The sequence below is a fragment of the Cotesia glomerata genome, linkage group LG1 (assembly GCF_020080835.1).
Source record: "Cotesia glomerata isolate CgM1 linkage group LG1, MPM_Cglom_v2.3, whole genome shotgun sequence".
NCBI lineage: Eukaryota > Metazoa > Arthropoda > Insecta > Hymenoptera > Braconidae > Cotesia > Cotesia glomerata.
In genome coordinates, this window is record NC_058158.1 from 6479436 (window position 1) to 6493973 (window position 14538).

Consider the following 14538-nt stretch of genomic DNA (forward strand, 5'->3'; position numbering starts at 1 on the left):
TGCAACATTAGTTTTATGTATATTGTCATGTATTAACGCACCTCCAAAAAGATGAACGGTCAGCATACGAATGGAGCGGTAGAAAAAAAGTGTTAAAAATCGGTAAGAGGTATTGGACACTTGTGACACCATACTTTACTCCGGGTACAAATTAATTGGCAATCTCGGTGTAAGTGGAGACAGAAGTTAAGTGGCTTTTTATTTTCATCGGTCGCCCACGTGCATAAGTAGTTGAATTATACACGTTGCTTCGGATAAAGTGGAATCAGCAATTTAAGAATTCCCAAATAAAATTGTGGTAAAAATAATAATAATAACAACCACAATAATTTACATTTATATTATATGTATAGAAACTAGACCATCTAAAATGCGAAACAGACACTTACTTTTATCTAATAAAATAAATCCGCTCAAAAATATTTCTCGTTATTTGTTGATATTAATAAAATTATTACACTGGGTTAATTTGAAAATAAATACAAGTATATATATATATATATATATATATATATATATATATATATATATATATATATATATATAATCATGTGGATATTTATGCACATATATAAGTGTATATATATATATATATATGTATATATATATATATATATATATATATATATATATATATATATATATATATATATATATATATATATAAAGGGGAAACGTGTTTACGTTTAATTACATTAAAAGAGGCTGAAAGTCTCCATTAGGCTGGACTGTTGCCAGGCTCAATTTCCGAATGAGAACTGGACCTGTTTTATCCAACATAGGTGCTTCCCACTTAGCATCATCATCCCCTTACTCACTAACATTTCCTCTTTGGAGCTTTTTCATCCCTAATGCACATTCACAGGATAATGTTCTTCCTGTTGATGGACTTTATACAGTCCTAAAGTAGATAAAATAACCCAAACTAAACGAAACATTGAAAAACACTAACATCTAGAGCATAAAAGTTTTACAAATAAATGCGGACTAATCACGGGATAAATTATTCTTCTTCTTTATTTAGAAAAATTCACGAGATACAAATTACAAACTTATTTAAAGTAAGGTAAAGCTGCTGATGTTTTACGGTATAGAAAGGTGCCGTAGATAAAGACAGTCGGTAACGTTCTGGACTGACTTTACCGACTCTTTAACTAAGATAAGCAAAGATATTTAACTGTCAAAAATGAGTCTACAGTACATCCATTTAAAAAAAATCCTACACTGATAGAAGGATTTCTTAACATTTAAGAATATTTCTTTGTATTTAAGAAATCATTTCTTAAACATCATTTCTTAGTATTTAAAAAATATTTCTTTGTATTTAAGAAATATTTCTTAAATATTAAGAAATATATATATTTTTTAAATACTAAGAAATATTTCTTAATTAATAAGAAATATTTTTTAAATACTAAAAAATGATGTTTAAGAAATGATTTCTTAAATACAAAGAAATCTTTTTAAATACTAAGAAATCCTTCTATCAGTGTAATGTGAGAAGAAACTTTAGAATTTAAAAGTGCTTTTAGCTTTTAAACTCGACGATACTGCGCGTGTACCCGAAGTATTCCAGGTTTCATTAACAGCGGGTAAGAATCGGGAGAAATATGTTAAGACTGGGTATTAAGGGGATATACAATAATAGTTTGCATGGCGTTTAAAAGACTACTGCTTAAAAGAGTAGAGGAAGTAAAAATGATAAGAGGGAGTACTTTAGAAGGGGGCTATAGAGGTTGTTGGGTAACACCGGTTATTAAGTAGATGCTACATCGGTGGATGAATATTTAAGACGTTCAACAAGTTGCGGATTTTTCTTTAATCAGAGCACGGTGCCGCGCGTTTCTTCCTGCACCCTCTGGCACCACGGACTCTCAGGCGTACAAGCGTCAACCCCTCCTGCTTCTATTCCTTTCCACCCTGCGGAGATTTCTCGCCCCACTAAAGCTTTATCGCCGGCTTAAAACACTACCAGCTGTATTTAAAACTATTTTCCTCTAAAATTCATACCCCACTAGTTACCAGATTAATTTTTAACCTCTACTCGACATTAATCAGCAAAGTGCTGTAATTATCTAATTGACAGACGCCTAGCCGTGAAAAATCTGAAATTAAATTCACCCTTTCTTTTTATTTTTCTCTTTTTCTTCTCATTTCTTCTTCACTCTGTTGACAGAAAATTATTGATTGAAAAATTAATAACTGGCGACCGGCTAAAAACTCTAATTAAATTACTTTACCAGTGTAATTAATTTTTTTTTTAATTCCATTAAACTAAATTAACAGTTTATTGAAATGTAAGCTAAATATTTAATCAACCATCAGCTAAATTAAAACACTCGACTCGAAATTTTTCCACATTCCCGTTCCTCGTTGGTTCACTTCGTGAAATCTTATAAACCTTTTACATAATTTGTATATTTAATCTTTTTATTTATTCATCGGTCAACATATAGTATGGCTGCACCTAACCAGAAAATCCTCCTCTAGACGAAGATAACTCGACTCGAGTGAGTTTTGGCATTGACCAGCAATGAATTAAAATGTTTGTTACAAGTGCTAATATTGTCCGAGAAGAGTATCAGTAGTCTTTTGTAAACTTCAACTCATACCCACCGCCTCGGCGCTAGCTTTTATACACAAAAAAGTTACTGGCGAAGTATACTGGTATAAAGCCATGAGGTAAATAGTTTTTCTTCAATATTCCTTGGCGAGAAACAAACAAGATTCTTTATAGACGTATAGTATACTATAGCAAACCACTCTTCCATAAGTACGCCAGAGTTTTGCTCTTTCATTTTTTTATTTATCCCTATCCACATAATACCGTCTTCTAGCTTCTTATTCTATTCGCATTCTATTTGTCCTTTTCATCTTTTAGCTCAACATTCACTGTTACACTACTTTTACTCTCTCCAGCTTATATTACTTTTCATCTCATTTCCTCTTGCCGCGAAACACTGTGCATGTATAGAGAACTACTAGTACCGGGTGAATCTGCGCGCATCTTTTCACTATTCCACACACACACACACACACACACACACACACACACACACACACACACACACACACACACACACACACACACACACACACACACACACACACACACACACACACACACACACACACACACACACATACCCACACAGGACTTCTATACACACGTTAGGTGGTGTACGTTTGTTTGCGCGTGCTCGCAAAACCCCGCTTAAGTAAAGTAAGGCTTTTAGCGAAGTGGCTGATTTATCAATGTATTTATTCCGAGATATTGAATTTATTTAGCTAAGTAATGCCGCACGCGCGGCATCGTCTTCTGTATTCTCTATTGCTTTTACTTAAGCTTTATCATTCTATTTATTTTACTCATTTTTTATACTTTTCGCTTTTATTTTACCCGCCATTGACATTAATTTGAAAAATTTACTGTCATAAAGTCACTAAAAGCTACCCGATTATTTTATGGCAGTCATTATTACGCAATAAATTTTACTGTTTTATTAACAAAAAATGTCAAAGAATTTTTCTATTAAAAATTAATTTAAAAAAATGAGTAAACTAAATGTCAAAAAAATCTATTCAAAGTAAAACCATCATTGGAAAAAAATAAATATATTTGTAATAAAATATTTGAACAAAAGAAAATTCAGAGTTAATTTTATCTGTCAGTATTTGCATTCTTATGTAAAATAAAATTAATCAATAATTCAAATGTAATGATAATGAAAAGAGAACTTAATGTGACAATATCGTCTGGCACTCGACAGCTGCATCAGACAGTATACACAAGCATTTAAACGAATAATTCCAAGGGGTAAATTCAAACTCGGGATCACTTTCGGACTCTTATATTTATATTTATATTATACATATTACTATCATCGCAATCTTACGACACGAAAGTAAATGGGAGGCACTCACCGACAAACAACCTTACGTCCGTTAAATTCACAATAAAATTTTGCCGAGTAATTTATTTATTGTGTCACATTCAATTACCCGGTCGGTCGTCTGGGCTATTTAAAGCTCTCTATTTTTACCTCAGTAAATTAATCGAGGTATTTTAAAATTTGCATTAGCACTCACTTTATTAATCCTGAGGAATAAAAATAAAAAAAAAAAAAAAACAAAGTAAAAATAAAATAATATGAAAGCTATGTTGACATACATAATTACATCGGTTAATTATGCAGGAAATTTAATAAAATTTAAAAGAAAAGAATTATTTGAAAAAACTAGCCAGAAGCAGTTGAGGTAAATTTATCTGAAAGTGTATTTATACAGCCAGTAGAATGAAACGGATGGTGAAATGTCGTAATTAAACTGCAGCAGATTGAATAATTAGTGAATAATAAAGAGAAGTAGCGAGCCGGTAGGCAAGTCCAATGTCAACAGGAAATTATACAAAAGTTTTCATCGTAGTCGTTGCGCCCGCGTATACAGAAACCTGTCCCTCGGCATAGTCCCTTTCAGTTTTCAGTGCTTATATTAGAACCCCGTCAGTCTGCACCCCCGGGATCGGAGACGGGGATTGGGGAGCTCTGTCCCCCGCTGCCCATCCTACTACACTTTAAACCATCCGCTCCATCTCTCTATTTAATGCAGTCCATTAGAGTGCATTTAGATCGGGGGATAGTTAAAACACGGGTCTCAGGTACTCTACATTATTATATGGAAAACTTTACCTTGTCTCTCCATTGATTCCGCTCCCTGTATTTATCTTTCTCCCTCTCTACCTCTTTTAATTACTATTATACTCAGACGCTACAAAAATATCAAGCGGAACTTTTGTTTTCAGTTTTAAAATATCCATCTGTAAAGAGATTGAGGAAATTTGTAATTCTTAAAAATAATTTTCTTGTATCAAAAATTTTTTAAAATCAAGTTAATTTTTCTATTAGTGTTTGGTTAAATAGTACTACAAAATTTATTAAAAACAGAAAAATAATTAGTTTAATAGCAAAAAATATTTGTTCGTTCCACAAGAGCTTTTTGAAAGAGTTTTAATGAGCCTAATTAATTTATCCCTCCTCCATTATAAACGAACGCCATAATTAGCATAAAAATCCAAAAGTTTGGAGTGTCTATTTGCGGATTTAATTTCTCTGCTCTTGAATTCGGCGTTATCCAGTAAAATATGAATAATAATGATAACAGCTGGATAATTAGATACTGATCCGGCGCATTATTAAAGTGATCCTTTAAAATCCACTACAAACATTCCGGCAACGGATTCTTTTGTTGTGTGCTCGCGGATACACACAATTGTAGAATAGAACCGAGTACAGAGTACCGATTACTGAGCTAGTATAGAACAGAACATAACAGAGTAGAGTTGAACATAATAGAGAACAGAATAGAATAGAATAGAAGTACAGAACAGCAGAGTAGAGTTAGAGTAGAGTATAGAGTAGGCATCAGTACGATAGGGTTTGATTGCACCGACAACGGCCCGGCATTAATTAGCGTGCATAATTGTTTACCGGCGCTTACTGACGCCGGATCAATATTTAATTGAATGCCTGCTAAATGCCAGCTGCATCGAAAGCCCTCAAATCGACCTGATGCTTATTTATTCTCTTATACTCCTTGCGCGTATGTAAACACATCTACATTTAATATCCTGCATCATACATTCAGCATCGACGTCCAAGCATGCTGACTACAGAGAACGGATTTCTCTCCTGTACTATAGACTATGTAGAATTTACCTGTTATGTATAGTATTAACAGTACACTCTTCTTATTCCGGCTCTGGCTCCAATGAGCTGTTATTCAGAATAACTTCTCGGGTCTCGTGCGATACAATGCCCAGATGCCGGTGCTAGTCCACGATGTCCTACAACGTACAACGTGTTTAACTCGGTACTCGACTTGCCTTATAATACACCAGCCAGCAACCTATTACCCATCTTCCATTCGGTATTTCTGTCTCTACTCCTTCGTTCTCAACTTCGTCTGTGTCCTCCTCACCCTCGGCCTCCTTCTCGCGGTCCTCCTTTTCTCCATTCGCACCCTTTCTTACTTCAGGGTATTATATGTATAATACGGTGGCTTTATCTCCGTGAGCTCTCCAAAGGTTAAATCGACGTGTAGACTCGCTAATGAGCATGACAGCTACTCTGATAACTTACTTGTTCTCTTGAATTAATCGTTCTTAATTTAAATAAATATATTACATATATATTTTACTTATTGCACTATATACAATGTCTAAGATCAAATAAAATAATATGTTCACTTAAATTTAATTCGGAAAAAAACAGTAATTAATAGTTAATACTTTGAAAAAAAATTAACTTGATTCAAGAGAAAAATTCTTGAACTAAGAATATAATTTTGAAGAGGGTAATTGTCTTGAATCAAGACGAAAAATTCTTGAATCAAGTCAAATTTCCTTAAATCAAGAAAAATTTCCTTAAATTAAGAATTTTTCTACTCAAATCAAGAATAACAAGTTCTTCAAAATTATATACTTGATTCAAGAACATTTTTTTTCTGTGTAGTTACTTTTTGAAATTATACAAATTATACTCCTATTACAAAGAAAGAAAAATTCTTGAATCAATTGAAATTTACTTCATCAAGAAAAATTAACAGTTAAAAATTTTTATTTAATTCGAATTGCTCTCATTTTTATATTATTCAACCGATTTGACTTATCTTCAAACTTGACCTCGAAAATTGTCCAAAAAATAAATAAATAAGTTGCTGAGTTTAATTAAAACCTGTTAAAAATTTTTGGTGCTATTATCATGAAAAAACTTTTCGAATTGAATGTATTTTTCAAGCTGAGTCAAAAAATTTGCAAAATTTTTCAAAAATTGAGAACAAATGCAAAAGTTAAATTTTTAAGAAATTTACTAAGACTTGTTTAAGTAAAATGTCTTACTTATTTAAAAATTTTTTTGTCCAACTTATTCAATTGCCTCAAGCAATATGAATTTAATTTGTTAGTGCATCACTAGATAGTTTATTTAATAGTTCATTCATGAATATAAGATAAATGATAAATAGAGAGTGAATTTAATTCCAGGAAATTAATTCCATTTTCCAGAAACATCGTATGTATTCATTCCCTCTATTTTGTTCTCCATTAATTTAAGTGTATACGTAGATAAACATCATCATCACAGCCACAATATCATAGTCTCTTTTCACCGGTTATGATATATAGCTATATATTTATATAAACCTAATATATATAGTAAACCTTAAACTTTAATCTGAAACTACTTTACTCATCCTCTCTTCTGCTTGTGCACTCGAAAGATACTTTATATCCGTCTCTTTCTGACTCATCCTAAAACACACAGTACCGTACACAATATATATAGTTTAATAACTATATACATGAACAAGGAATAGCTAATTGTTCGTACAGAACCAATTTACATTAATCAATTTTAAATCCACTTGCCTCTTGGTGATGAGAGCGTACTCTTCGTACTACAGTTTACAACTTATAATTAAAATCGTATAGTTTTTTAGTCTCAATTATTTTTTTCAATGTCGATCGTAAATATTTTTGCGTTTGAGTTGTAGGCTGGTGTAGTCTGCCAGTCTAAGCGGACAGTCATGGAATAACTTTTTGTGTTGAATTAACAATTTAATTTTCACTGTTTGATGCGCGATTTCCCACGTGGTTCTATCAGTTGAGTAGGAGAAAAGTAAATTACCAAATCGAATCAACAAACAGTATTTTCACCGTAACTAAATGAAAACAACCCAAGAGACATTTAATGATTGCATGTAAGATTGGATTATAAAATGTATTATCGAATGAAGAGTCTCTTATTGTGGGAAACAGTAATAAAAAATTTCAATTACAGAAATTAAAGGCAACTAACGTTGTAATACAACAAATAGAAAGAATAAGACAAAATCAGTTTCTTACTATCTTGAATAAATTTAATTATTGAGCAGCTACTCTGGAAATTCATGAGCTTATTTATAGAATTAAAAATACATTAAAATATTTTGAAATTAGGTAGAATAAAAATCAAAATCGAAAAATGTATTTTAAGTGTTTGAAAAAAGTTTCGTTTAAAGAAATAATTTGACTGTAAGCTGACACATGAGGGAGGCAAAGCAGACGAGGAATGTGTTAATGAGATCATTTAGCATATCCTGGCTCTGTCTCGCTTGTATCCATTGACCTCGAGACGTTGATTCTATATCTTTTAGGCTCACTCGTAAATTCATCTCTTTATCTTTTCATTCAAAATCTATTTAGTGTAAATACGCTGACGTTTAAACTTGGAATACTTTACGGGTTAAAAAAACAGAATAACGATTTAATGAACAGACTAAAACATAAAACAGAGCTAAATAATTACAATAAATTAAATAAAGAACAGGAAATCTGAGTCTCGGGTATTTATAACTCATTAACTATGAATGCAGTTGATTTTGAAGATTATATATTTTTAGTCGTGAATATGATGCTATATCGCCCATGCCGAGACATAAACAATGCGTACAATGCAGTTCATTTGCACAAGTTAAGTTATGGTTTTACCAGCTGACAGACTGCATCATAACCTCCTCGGTATATGTATTCTTTTTTCCTTTTCTTCACCACGTTTATGTCAAGTCTTAACTCCACACACCATATAATAAACTTAACTAAATCCATAGAAAAGAAACCATTTAGTCGAAATTCTTGGTAACATACTTACTTACTTTAATTATCCTGGCTGCTGACGGTCCTTCAATTTTTACACTCGATTTTTTAAATTATTTTATTTGACTCTGTACATGTGAATAATTATTTTTAGCTTAAAAGAACATAAATATATTTCAAACATATTCAAATTTTGCAACATAGTTTTTAATTTTTCTCCGTTACAAAATTTTATTTTAACTTTAATTTATAACGAGAAAAAGAAATTATTTATTGATATTGTTGAGAAATAAATTGTTATTTGTATGAAGCTTTTACTCCTTAGTATAATTCGATAATAAAAAAATGTATATATTTAACAAAGAAACAAATTTAAAAAGCATTGCCGTAAATTTATACCGACAATTACCATAAAAATTGTCACACAATAAAATATTTGGATGAATTTACAGCCGTGTATTCACAGCGAGACCCAAGAGTTGAAATAGTATTAAAAAATAATAAAATAAAATAAAAATAAAAGATGGTAGGATCCGTTTCACCATCCAGACCCACGTGGTCAAGAATTTAACAGCCAATTATTTTATACGTTATTTTATTGCATTCGCGTATAGGTATCTCTTCCAGTTTACCCAGAAATACTTAACAAGAATGTACTTTACTATCGAAATCCAATACAAGAATTGTGGTCGCATCAAAGTAAAGGAAATAGTCTTTGGAAAACGGGTCCTTTACCGGCTGGAAAATAAACTAAAACTCCTTTTCACGGTTTCAATCACCTAAAGACATTAATTAATTGCTGAATTTTATTGGATTATACAACCGAGTGAAGCTGAGTGTTGTTCACTTTATACTTAAAGCTTGTATTTATTTGTATTGTGCAAGTGCTTGCTGAAGTAGAGTGGCCCTCAAAAGAAAGAAAATTAAACATAAATGTAGCGGAGAGGTAACACACACACACCAGGAATGAGTGCAGTTGCATCGTGAATCATCCGATACTTTCGCTACTAAGATTTTACGAGGCAGTTGGATTTATCGTTCCTGAATCGAACGTAGTTTATTTAACTCTGTAAACAAACGCTTGTTAAATCACAATAAATATGGCAAACGCTATGCTAGTTAGGATAATTTTATCCAAAAAATAGATTTGATTTTTTCGCAAACTTTGCTGAGGTGAATTTGAATAAAAATTACACATGGCGATATTTTATAATAATTCTTGTGCCGCATACAATCATCTGGCAATTCGTTCTTGCGCAAATGTCAGTATAGTTTACCAGTAGACCATTACAAAGTGCCTTGTACAGTGTGCATACATTATACACACGCGAGCCGGCCCCGGAACACATTGCATACAGTAAAAATTACAATTTAAATATCACAATCTCCCTAAGTAAGGTTGAACGTGACTTAACGTCTACTCTCCTTTGTATGATCGGCAAGATTATCTTCTTGTTTTTATCTAAACGTCTCATTTTTATGCACCATTTAAATTTCTCATCCTTCTTTATCCCACCGCCCATTTATTTGTTCACTTCTCACACAAATTAGTCACTCACGCGATGAATAATTGTTTTTATTTTTTTGTGCTAAAACATTTTTTTTATTATTATAGTATAATATTAATCCAAAAAAATTGAAGATTAATAATTTCTCAAACTAAAAAAATTTCTCGATAAAGTAATAAAATAAAAATGTGTGAAAAAAAAACATTTAATTACTTCTTTGTAATTATTCTCGAATAGAGTGTATTGAGAAGTTGAAAAAAAGATTTATTTCAAGTAATTATAATTGACAAATTAAAAATTAATGTTATAAATTTAATAAAATAAATGTTTTCAAAATAATTTAATATCCAAAAGCAGATTAATAATTCTAATAAAAGTATGTACTCTATAGCAGATTATTCTCATTAAAATAAATCACACGAATATTGATTAGCTGTCTTGTTGCATGATGAAACGTTTAGTATTACAACGTACAACAAAATGCTGTAAATAATTAATAACAATAATAGTTAATTACATAATTAAATGAGTAAGAAAATCGTTGTATCTCGCGGTATATCGATAAAATATTTAATACCACTCGGCATTTAAAAATAATTAACCATTAATGCTTTGATCGAGTCATTTGCAGTTCCTTGTTTATTACATCCTTAATAACAAAATACCCTTCTGTCAAAGACCATGCTCGGTGAGCCGTCCTTACAGAGAATCGCCCGGGGCGACTGCGGAATCTGCAGTGTGGTAGTACAGTAACCGGGTACGGGGCTGAGATCAGCATCCACCTTGCTGTCTCGGCTCGTCTGTCCGCGGGGATCGGGGCTCTCGGCGCAATTTCTTCGAATCAAGCGAAAGCCAATTACAAGTTTAATTTAGAACTTTACCCCACGATAATTAGCCAGTAAATTAAATTTACTTACGTCGTGAAACAATCGGGAAACTTACGTCGGTTTCCCCGTAACCGGAATGTCGGCAGCCTTCTCCTTTACTTCTGCACCACTCACGCACTCTATGCTCTCCGTTTTTCGCTACGCGAACCTTTAATATAACGAGAATCCAATCAAATTAATTATGCGGAATTCGATGTACTTACTTTCTTTCGATAAAATCTACGTCTAAAATGGTTCAAAAAATAAAATATCTAACGAGATTAAACTTTTATTTCTTATATTGGTATACTCGTAATTAAATAATTTAAAAATAACCTTGATCGAATTTCGGGTGAAAAAAAAATTTGACATTTTTTACTAAAATTTAGATAATTTTGCTCAGATGAAAAAAAATTAAATTGAATCAAGAAAAAAAATCCCAAACCACAAAAATCACTTGAAAAAATTTTTTTCTTTTGATTTAAGTAAATAAATTTTATTTAGTTCCGAATTGTTCTGCTTCATTCAAGATAAGAAATTTATTCATAATGATTTTTTTTCTTCAACCAAGTTAATTTTTTTATCAATATATATGAGTATTTATTCATCATAAATTTTTAGTACTAATTATTTTGATATAATTTTTTTTATGAAAAACATTATTAGAATATTAAAAAAATTTCATATTTAACAAACAACTAAATAAAATTTCTCAAAAAATAGCAAACGAGAGATTCAGTTATAACACAGACATTTGACGACTTTTATTTTTTTTATATTTTTTATAGCAGTAATTTTTCAACCTAGCTCGTAAATTGGAGGCTAAAAGTATAAGTATATATGAATTTTATCAGTAGAAATTAATCAGCGAGTTAGTACACACAATAGGTGTGATTTCTTGTGTGTTCTGTGAAGTGTATGAAAAATAAAAAAACGTGGTAAGTGGTCCTCGTTACGGTGTGTTAATCTTTCACATCTTCTCGTAATTAACTGCTTCCTTAAACTTGCCGCGATATCGGAGCATCATCTATGCTATTCCATGCCATACAATATAACACTATTCTGTAACAGTTTACATTCTGCCCTTGGAACTGAGTAGAGCAGAGGTAAAATATGTTAGGTGTAGCAAACTTCGAAACGGTCCTTTCAACCTTTACTTACCTCATTCCACATCTAAGTCTACGTCTACGTATATAATACGCAACTAAACTATAATATACTCAGCTGGTACTTGTGAAGTCGAAGGCTCTAACGTGCCGTGTACTTATTGAGTTACACTGAGGCCGGAGCCTCAAGAAGCATCTCAACATCCAATTCGATACTGCTAACGTTTATTAACTCGATTATTGACTTCGTAATTTACAATTCATTAATTTATTAATTAATTAATAACTTTAAAACACCGTTGGTTGGTTGAGGAATGATAATATAACGAGTTTGGTAGTTAGTAACACAATTTGTGACTACTTCATATTACTTGTAATTTGTAATCGTTAAAAATGTTGGCTAATGTTTATGCCACTCTGTCCGTGCATCCGTGAAGTTGGTATACGAGTTTTTGACGTCACAGGACACGTCGCTCAAACCCAAGAATGGCCGGAAGTCGTGAAATAGGATTAGCTTACTTACCTTACCTCACTATGTCCGTTTGAACGTGCGTATGTCGATTGTGAGTGTGGAAGTAGAATGAAGATCAAGAGATTACCGAGTGATAATTGAATAGATAGTGGGTAAACCCAAAATACACGGTAATGCCTCGACTCTCATCTGCCCCAAATGATGATTTGATTTTTCCGAGTGTTTTTACTGCAAGGACACCTCTATTTCCTGTTCTTTCTCACAAAACGTTATTTCAAAACCTTGTCATTGTGTATTTCAGGTTAAAAGTGTTTTATTAAATGTACAGTAGAATTTCTCTATATTTAATATGATGCTCTCTAAATTTGATCAATTTTTTCCTCTGTTTTTGACAATCCTACCTTATAAATATTATTATTTATTAGATAATTAAATAATTCTATAAAATTAAACGAGCTATTTTTCTTGCTGTCACTCGTCATTTATATCCAGGCAGGTGTTTAAAGCTTATTATATCCTATCGCTGTGTGATCTTTATCTTTTAATATTTTTTTTTCGCGGCAGTATCATCAAAGAGTATTAAGCAATAAAGAATAATATAAGCGGAATAAATGATGATAAAATAAATAGAGTAAAAAAATTTGAATTATTGCGGGAAGATCCGAGACGAGCTAAGATATATACCGCAGGGTCTTTGGTTGAAGCTGTACTGGTGAGAAATCAAAAGCCGTATCGCTTGTGGGAAGCTAATTCGGCGCGATGCATCAACGCGGTACAGCACCAACTGCACTTTGTGGAGGCTCTTAAATTGACATACCGTATATCAGTGAGAAGTATGGGATTTTACTGCCATGCCGCCCCATTCCAAGACTCGTCTTCTAACCGAAAGACCAAAAGAGACTTATTTTTTTATATTTGTATTGGGACGATATTAGAACACGCGTCTTTTTTCACTTTTTTACATAGTCAAGAGATGATTGATCTTGTCTACTAAAATTTTCTGTACACTGAAAAAAATTAACTTGATTAAGAGAAAAAATTTTGATCCGATAATATCATTTTGGATCAAGTATATTTTTGAACCGAGAAATTCTTTTTGGCTTGAATAAATTTTACTTGATTTAAGAATTTTTCTGCTTGATTGACAGTAAAAGAATTCTTCAGTTTGACGTTCAAAAATTTTTCTCTTCATTAAAGTTAATTTTTTCATCAATGTACTAATTCCTAAAATAAAAAAAAAAAAAAAAAAATAGATTTCAGTATATTAATATGAAATAAAATGAAAAAAAATTTTTTAATTGAAGATAAATGCAGGAAAAAGTTTATAAAGTTAATGACGAATTAATTGGCGAGTCTTTGGGCACTCGGCTAAACTGAATATGAAACTTGGCCGTAATCATTAGCGGGGGTGTCCACGTTGGTTTTCTGTCTGAGTACCACTAACGAGAGTCCAGTACCGTACTACCTACATTTATACATTTATACATATAACCATATATATATATATATAGATATATTAAGCCAGCAAACAGTTGAGTGGTAGCTTGGGCACATCGCACTTGTTAAATCGGGCATCTCTTGTCGCAGCATCCCATCGTGTCCGTGGCCCGGGGTCCTGTGGTAATAACTGGACGCCATTATAAAACCTCCCCAGGGTAAAGCCGACTAAGGGTACTCTCGGTACTCTCTCATTCCTTCTTTCTCCTCCAGCTCCTCCTCACTGAAGGAGGATGTATTCTCGTACGTACCGCTCGTTACTGCCAGGATACGGGATTTTCCTCTTCTCCGTTAGGTTGACCGCCGATATTTCTTAACACCCTCAACTCTATCTGAATTTTCTTATCCTTTATCTTCCAATCATTTTTCACAGCTGAATTCTTTACTGCTTTTTGAATTCACACCGGCGGATATTGAGGAAAAAAATTATTTTTTTTATAATAATAATTGATGGACATTT

At 32.2% G+C, this 14538-nt stretch overlaps 1 protein-coding gene across 2 annotated transcripts in view; it reads left to right on the forward strand.

Moving 5' to 3' along the window:
* Positions 1 to 14538, forward strand: part of LOC123275313 (LIM/homeobox protein Lhx9-like) — a 209919-nt gene that overhangs the window by 51494 nt on the left and 143887 nt on the right. The window lies entirely within an intron of this gene.